Source organism: Drosophila grimshawi, unplaced genomic scaffold, assembly GCF_018153295.1.
Source record: "Drosophila grimshawi isolate 15287-2541.00 unplaced genomic scaffold, ASM1815329v1 contig_60, whole genome shotgun sequence".
Lineage (NCBI taxonomy): Eukaryota > Metazoa > Arthropoda > Insecta > Diptera > Drosophilidae > Drosophila > Drosophila grimshawi.
Genome location: NW_025063418.1, coordinates 147501 through 155000, shown reverse-complemented (window position 1 = coordinate 155000; position 7500 = coordinate 147501). Strand labels below are relative to the sequence as shown.

The 7500-nt window shown below is 33.4% G+C and overlaps 1 non-coding gene across 1 annotated transcript; it reads left to right on the top strand.

The window, feature by feature from the left end:
• The first annotated feature begins 292 nt into the window (after positions 1-292).
• Positions 293-4249, top strand: LOC122322753. Its single transcript, XR_006246825.1, has one exon. It is a non-coding gene; the product is annotated as a large subunit ribosomal RNA (ribosomal RNA).
• The last annotated feature ends 3251 nt before the right edge of the window (positions 4250-7500 follow it).

The window sequence follows — 7500 nt, the reverse complement described above, 5'->3', positions numbered from 1 at the left end:
AGTGCACACACGAAATATTCATAATATTAATTTATATATGGATATACATACCAACTCTCATTGTGTATAATTTGTATGAGAAAACTGAAGATATATATTTTCTTTTTCAAATTCAAATAATATCGAGAAATGTCTAGCATAAAAATGAAATGAAAGTTTTTTTTCATCTAGAATTGTCTCGATTATTATTGATGCGATAAGAAAACTGTTGTAAATATTATTATTCTTCAAGAATTAGTGTATTCATAATATTGAATATTATATCATAGTATTCAATAAAAATTGTTTTATACAACCTCAACTCATATGGGACTACCCCCTGAATTTAAGCATATTAATTAGGGGAGGAAAAGAAACTAACAAGGATTTTCTTAGTAGCGGCGAGCGAAAAGAAATCAGTTCAGCACTAAGTCACTTTGTCTATATGGCAAATGTGAGATGCAGTGTAAGGAACATCAATATTCTAGTATGAGAAATTAACGATTTAAGTCCTTCTTAAATGAGGCCATTTACCCATAGAGGGTGCCAGGCCCGTATAACGTTAATGATTACTAGATGATGTTTCCAAAGAGTCGTGTTGCTTGATAGTGCAGCACTAAGTGGGTGGTAAACTCCATCTAAAACTAAATATAACCATGAGACCGATAGTAAACAAGTACCGTGAGGGAAAGTTGAAAAGAACTCTGAATAGAGAGTTAAATAGTACGTGAAACTGCTTAGAGGTTAAGCCCGATGAACCTGAATATCCGTTATGGAAAATTCATCATTAGAATTGTAATATTTAATTAATATTATAATAATAGTGTGCATTTTTTCCATATAAGGACATTGTAATCTATTAACATAATTAATTTATCAAAAAATTGTGAATTATTGATTATTTCAATTATAGTGCTTGCATTATAACATGATATAAATGTCATAAATTTGATAAAGTGCTGATAGATTTATATGAATACAGTGCGTTAATTTTTCGGAATTATATAATGGCATAATTTTCAATGATTTTTGTGTTTATTATATGCACTTGTATGATTAACAATGCGAAAGATTCAGGATACCTTCGGGACCCGTCTTGAGACACGGACCAAGGAGTCTAACATATGTGCAAGTTATTGGGATATAAACCTAATAGCGTAATTAACTTGACTATTAATGGGATTAGTTTTTTAGCTATTTATAGTTAATTAACACAATCCCGGGGCGCTCTATATAGTTATGTATAATGATATTTATATTATTTATACCTCTAACTGGAACGTACCTTGAGCATATATGCTGTGACCCGAAAGATGGTGAACTATACTTGATCAGGTTGAAGTCAGGGAAACCCTGATGGAAGACCGAAACAGTTCTGACGTGCAAATCGATTGTCAGAATTGAGTATAGGGGCGAAAGACCAATCGAACCATCTAGTAGCTGGTTCCTTCCGAAGTTTCCCTCAGGATAGCTGGTGCATTTAACTGTTGTATAAAATAATCTTATCTGGTAAAGCGAATGATTAGAGGCCTTAGGGTCGAAACGATCTTAACCTATTCTCAAACTTTAAATGGGTAAGAACCTTAACTTTCTTGATATGAAGTTTAAGGTTATGATATAATGTGCCCAGTGGGCCACTTTTGGTAAGCAGAACTGGCGCTGTGGGATGAACCAAACGTAATGTTACGGTGCCCAAATTAACAACTCATACAGAAACCATGAAAGGCGTTGGTTGCTTAAAACAGCAGGACGGTGATCATGGAAGTCGAAATCCGCTAAGGAGTGTGTAACAACTCACCTGCCGAAGCAACTAGCCCTTAAAATGGATGGCGCTTAAGTTGTATACCTATACATTACCGCTAAAGTAGATGATTTATGTTACTTGTAATATAAATTTTGAAACTTTAGTGAGTAGGAAGGTACAATGGTGTGCATAGAAGTGTTTGGCGTAAGCCTGCATGGAGCCGCCATTGGTACAGATCTTGGTGGTAGTAGCAAATAATCGAATGAGACCTTGGAGGACTGAAGTGGAGAAGGGTTTCGTGTGAACAGTGGTTGATCACGAGTTAGTCGGTCCTAAGTTCAAGGCGAAAGCCGAAAATTTTCAAGTATAGAAAAATCAAAATATATTTTGCATCATACCGATTTTTATACACTTGAATAATTTTGAACGAAAGGGAATACGGTTCCAATTCCGTAACCTGTTGAGTATCCGTTTGTTATTAAATATGGGCCTCGTGCTCATCCTGGCAACAGGAACGACCATAAAGAAGCCGTCGAGAGGTATCGGAAGAGTTTTCTTTTCTGTTTTATAGCCGTACTACCATGGAAGTCTTTCGCAGAGAGATATGGTAGATGGGCTAGAAGAGCATGACATATACTGTTGTGTCGATATTTTCTCCTCGGACCTTGAAAATTTATGGTGGGGATACGCAAACTTCTCAACAGGCCGTACCAATATCCGCAGCTGGTCTCCAAGGTGAAGAGTCTCTAGTCGATAGAATAATGTAGGTAAGGGAAGTCGGCAAATTAGATCCGTAACTTCGGGATAAGGATTGGCTCTGAAGATTGAGATAGTCGGGCTTGATTGGGAAACAATAACATGGTTTATGTGCTCGTTCTGGGTAAATAGGGTTTCTATCATTTATGGTAGATTCTTGTTCCCCGGATAGTTTAGTTACGTAGCCAATTGTGGAACTTTCTTGCTAAAATTTTTAAGAATACTAATTGGGCAACTGATTAGTTCTTTTAAATTATAACGATTATCAATTAACAATCAATTCAGAACTGGCACGGACTTGGGGAATCCGACTGTCTAATTAAAACAAAGCATTGTGATGGCCCTAGCGGGTGTTGACACAATGTGATTTCTGCCCAGTGCTCTGAATGTCAAAGTGAAGAAATTCAAGTAAGCGCGGGTCAACGGCGGGAGTAACTATGACTCTCTTAAGGTAGCCAAATGCCTCGTCATCTAATTAGTGACGCGCATGAATGGATTAACGAGATTCCTACTGTCCCTATCTACTATCTAGCGAAACCACAGCCAAGGGAACGGGCTTGGAATAATTAGCGGGGAAAGAAGACCCTTTTGAGCTTGACTCTAATCTGGCAGTGTAAGGAGACATAAGAGGTGTAGAATAAGTGGGAGATATTAGACTTCGGTTTGGTATCGACAATGAAATACCACTACTCTTATTGTTTCCTTACTTACTTGATTAAATGGAACGTGTATCATTTCCTAGCCATTATACGGATGTATTTATTATATCTTATGGTATTGGGTTTTGATGCAAGCTTCTTGATCAAAGTATCACGAGTTTGTTATATAATCGCAAACAAATTCTTTAATAAGAAAATGCATTTATGTATTTTTGATTTAAAAATTTGGTATAACTCCAATTACTCAGGTATGATCCAATTCAAGGACATTGCCAGGTAGGGAGTTTGACTGGGGCGGTACATCTCTCAAATAATAACGGAGGTGTCCCAAGGCCAGCTCAGTGCGGACAGAAACCACACATAGAGCAAAAGGGCAAATGCTGACTTGATCTCGGTGTTCAGTACACACAGGGACAGCAAAAGCTCGGCCTATCGATCCTTTTGGTTTAAAGAGTTTTTAACAAGAGGTGTCAGAAAAGTTACCATAGGGATAACTGGCTTGTGGCGGCCAAGCGTTCATAGCGACGTCGCTTTTTGATCCTTCGATGTCGGCTCTTCCTATCATTGTGAAGCAAAATTCACCAAGCGTTGGATTGTTCACCCATGCAAGGGAACGTGAGCTGGGTTTAGACCGTCGTGAGACAGGTTAGTTTTACCCTACTAATGACAAAACGTTGTTGCGACAGCATTCCTGCGTAGTACGAGAGGAACCGCAGGTACGGACCAATGGCACAATACTTGTTCGAGCGAACAGTGGTATGACGCTACGTCCGTTGGATTATGCCTGAACGCCTCTAAGGTCGTATCCGTGCTGGACTGCAATGATAAATAAGGGGCAATTTGCATTGTATGGCTTCTAAACCATTAAAAGTTTATAATTTATTTTATAAACGACAATGGATGTGATGCCAATGTTATTTGTAACATAGTAAATTGGGAGGATCTATGATCACCTGATGCCGTGCTAGTTACATATTTAAACATTATTTAATACAATGACAAAGCCTAGAATCAATTGTAAACGACTTTTGTAACAGGCAAGGTGTTGTAAGTGGTTGAGCAGCTGCCATACTGCGATCCACTGAAGCTTATCCTTTGCTTGATGATTCGAAAATGTTAATAAAACAACAAATATAAAATATAATATGTGTGTTATGGTTGTTAAACACCAACTAAAACATATATATATATATATATTGTATGAGTTGTTTAAAGGTGCCATATTTGTTAATTTACTTATGATATTTTATATATTTCTTTGTAAGTTGATAATGTGTGGACCGGACCTTAAGAAAATGTTATATACAAAAAGCTTTTTGATGATGCAATACAAAATTTATGTTATTTTATAAATAACATTCTTTTCAGAATAATTGAATTGTTATTGAAAGGAATAAAGAAATTAAATTGTTTTAAACAAAACAGAGAAAGAAGAACACACATTTTATTATATATATGAGTATATATATATATATATATATATATATATATATATATATATATATATGATAACTGCGAAAGGCAATAGAAAACACAAAAAAATAAATATATGAAATCATATTAAAAATATATTATAATTCAATCAATGGAGAACAGTAATATGCGAATGAAAAATTTACACTCTTAAACATAAATGTTATATTTAGTGTGAAATAGAAGTTTATATTTTATTTGATATTGCATAATAATAATAAACCGATTAATAAAATTTACACTCATGAGACTTGGAATTGTTATGAAATTCAATTCAGTGTTTTCCAATACAAAATGTCAAATAATATCATGAAACATATAAATTACATGTTAGATAATAACATATGACACAAACAATGTGATATAATAGAATTTAACATGTAAAATAAATGTTGGGTAATAACGTATGGAACAACTCTACTACAATAAAAAATGTTTGCTATAGACAAAATTATATATGGAAATCACATGATTGTGGAGTATTGTCTTGCCGGCAGCCGTCAATTATAGTTCAAATTATTAAATATTTAAGTTATTCGTGTGTTATATTTAAATTAATACATGAAGAATTAATAGTGAGTGGTTGCATTTGAAAAAAGTATCATTCTTAAGGAAATGGTGTTCAAAAACCTATATATGGAGTGGTGTCGCGCACGGCAAGTCATATGAGAAAAAGTAAAAGTAACAAAATAATATGACTGTGGAGTATTGTCTTGCCGGCATGGGTCATTTATTGGGCAAATTATGAAATGTTATGAAATTCAATTCAGTGTTTTCCAATACAAAATGTCAAATAATATCATGAAACATATAAATTACATGTTAGATAATAACATATGACACAAACAATGTGATATAATAGAATTTAACATGTAAAATAAATGTTGGGTAATAACGTATGGAACAACTCTACTACAATAAAAAATGTTTGCTATAGACAAAATTATATATGGAAATCACATGATTGTGGAGTATTGTCTTGCCGGCAGCCGTCAATTATAGTTCAAATTATTAAATATTTAAGTTATTCGTGTGTTATATTTAAATTAATACATGAAGAATTAATAGTGAGTGGTTGCATTTGAAAAAAGTATCATTCTTAAGGAAATGGTGTTCAAAAACCTATATATGGAGTGGTGTCGCGCAAGGCAAGTCATATGAGAAAAACTAAAAGTAACAAAATAATATGACTGTGGAGTATTGTCTTGCCGGCATGGGTCATTTATTGGGCAAATTATGAAATGTTATGAAATTCAATTCAGTGTTTTCCAATACAAAATGTCAAATAATATCATGAAACATATAAATTACATGTTAGATAATAACATATGACACAAACAATGTGATATAATAGAATTTAACATGTAAAATAAATGTTGGGTAATAACGTATGGAACAACTCTACTACAATAAAAAATGTTTGCTATAGACAAAATTATATATGGAAATCACATGATTGTGGAGTATTGTCTTGCCGGCAGCCGTCAATTATAGTTCAAATTATTAAATATTTAAGTTATTCGTGTGTTATATTTAAATTAATACATGAAGAATTAATAGTGAGTGGTTGCATTTGAAAAAAGTATCATTCTTAAGGAAATGGTGTTCAAAAACCTATATATGGAGTGGTGTCGCGCAAGGCAAGTCATATGAGAAAAAGTAAAAGTAACAAAATAATATGACTGTGGAGTATTGTCTTGCCGGCATGGATAATTTATTGGGCAAATTATGAAAAAATGAAGTTAATCTTGTATTATATTTTATTTAATACATGAAGAATTAATGTTGGGTGGTAGCATTTGAAAAAAGTATCATGCTTAAAGAGATGGTGTTCAAAAACCTATATATGGAGTGGTGTCGCGCAAGGCAAGTCATATGAGAAAAAGTAAAAGTAACAAAATAATATGACTGTGGAGTATTGTCTTGCCGGCATGGATAATTTATTGGGCAAATTATGAAAAAATGAAGTTAATCTTGTATTATATTTAATTTAATACATGAAGAATTAATGTTGGGTGGTAGCATTTGAAAAAAGTATCATGCTTAAAGAGATGGTGTTCAAAAACCTATATATGGAGTGGTGTCGCGCAAGGCAAGTCATATGAGAAAGAGTAAAAGTAACAAAATAATATGACTGTGGAGTATTGTCTTGCCGGCATGGATAATTTACTGGGCAAATTATGAAATAATGAAGTTAATCTTGTATTATATTTAATTTAATACATGAAGAATTAATGTTGGGTGGTAGCATTTGAAAAAAGTATCATGCTTAAAGAGATGGTGTTCAAAAACCTATATATGGAGTGGTGTCGCGCAAGGCAAGTCATATGAGAAAAAGTAAAAGTAACAAAATAATATGACTGTGGAGTATTGTCTTGCCGGCATGGATAATTTATTGGGCAAATTATGAAATAATGAAGTTAATCTTGTATTATATTTAATTTAATACATGAAGAATTAATGTTGGGTGGTAGCATTTGAAAAAAGTATCATGCTTAAAGAGATGGTGTTCAAAAACCTTTATATGGAGTGGTGTCGCGCAAGGCAAGTCATATGAGAAAGAGTAAAAGTAACAAAATAATATGACTGTGGAGTATTGTCTTGCCGGCATGGATAATTTATTGGGCAAATTATGAAATAATGAAGTTAATCTTGTATTATATTTAATTTAATACATGAAGAATTAATGTTGGGTGGTAGCATTTGAAAAAAGTATCATGCTTAAAGAGATGGTGTTCAAAAACCTTTACATGGTGAGTGGTGTGTGCTCATCTATTATATGAAGATTTCATATAATTTATTAAAGATTATGTTATACGCTCATGTTTGTGTTTGAGTATGTTCGTTCGTTATTAATAATAATTGCTTGGCTGCGATAAAAAAAGATAA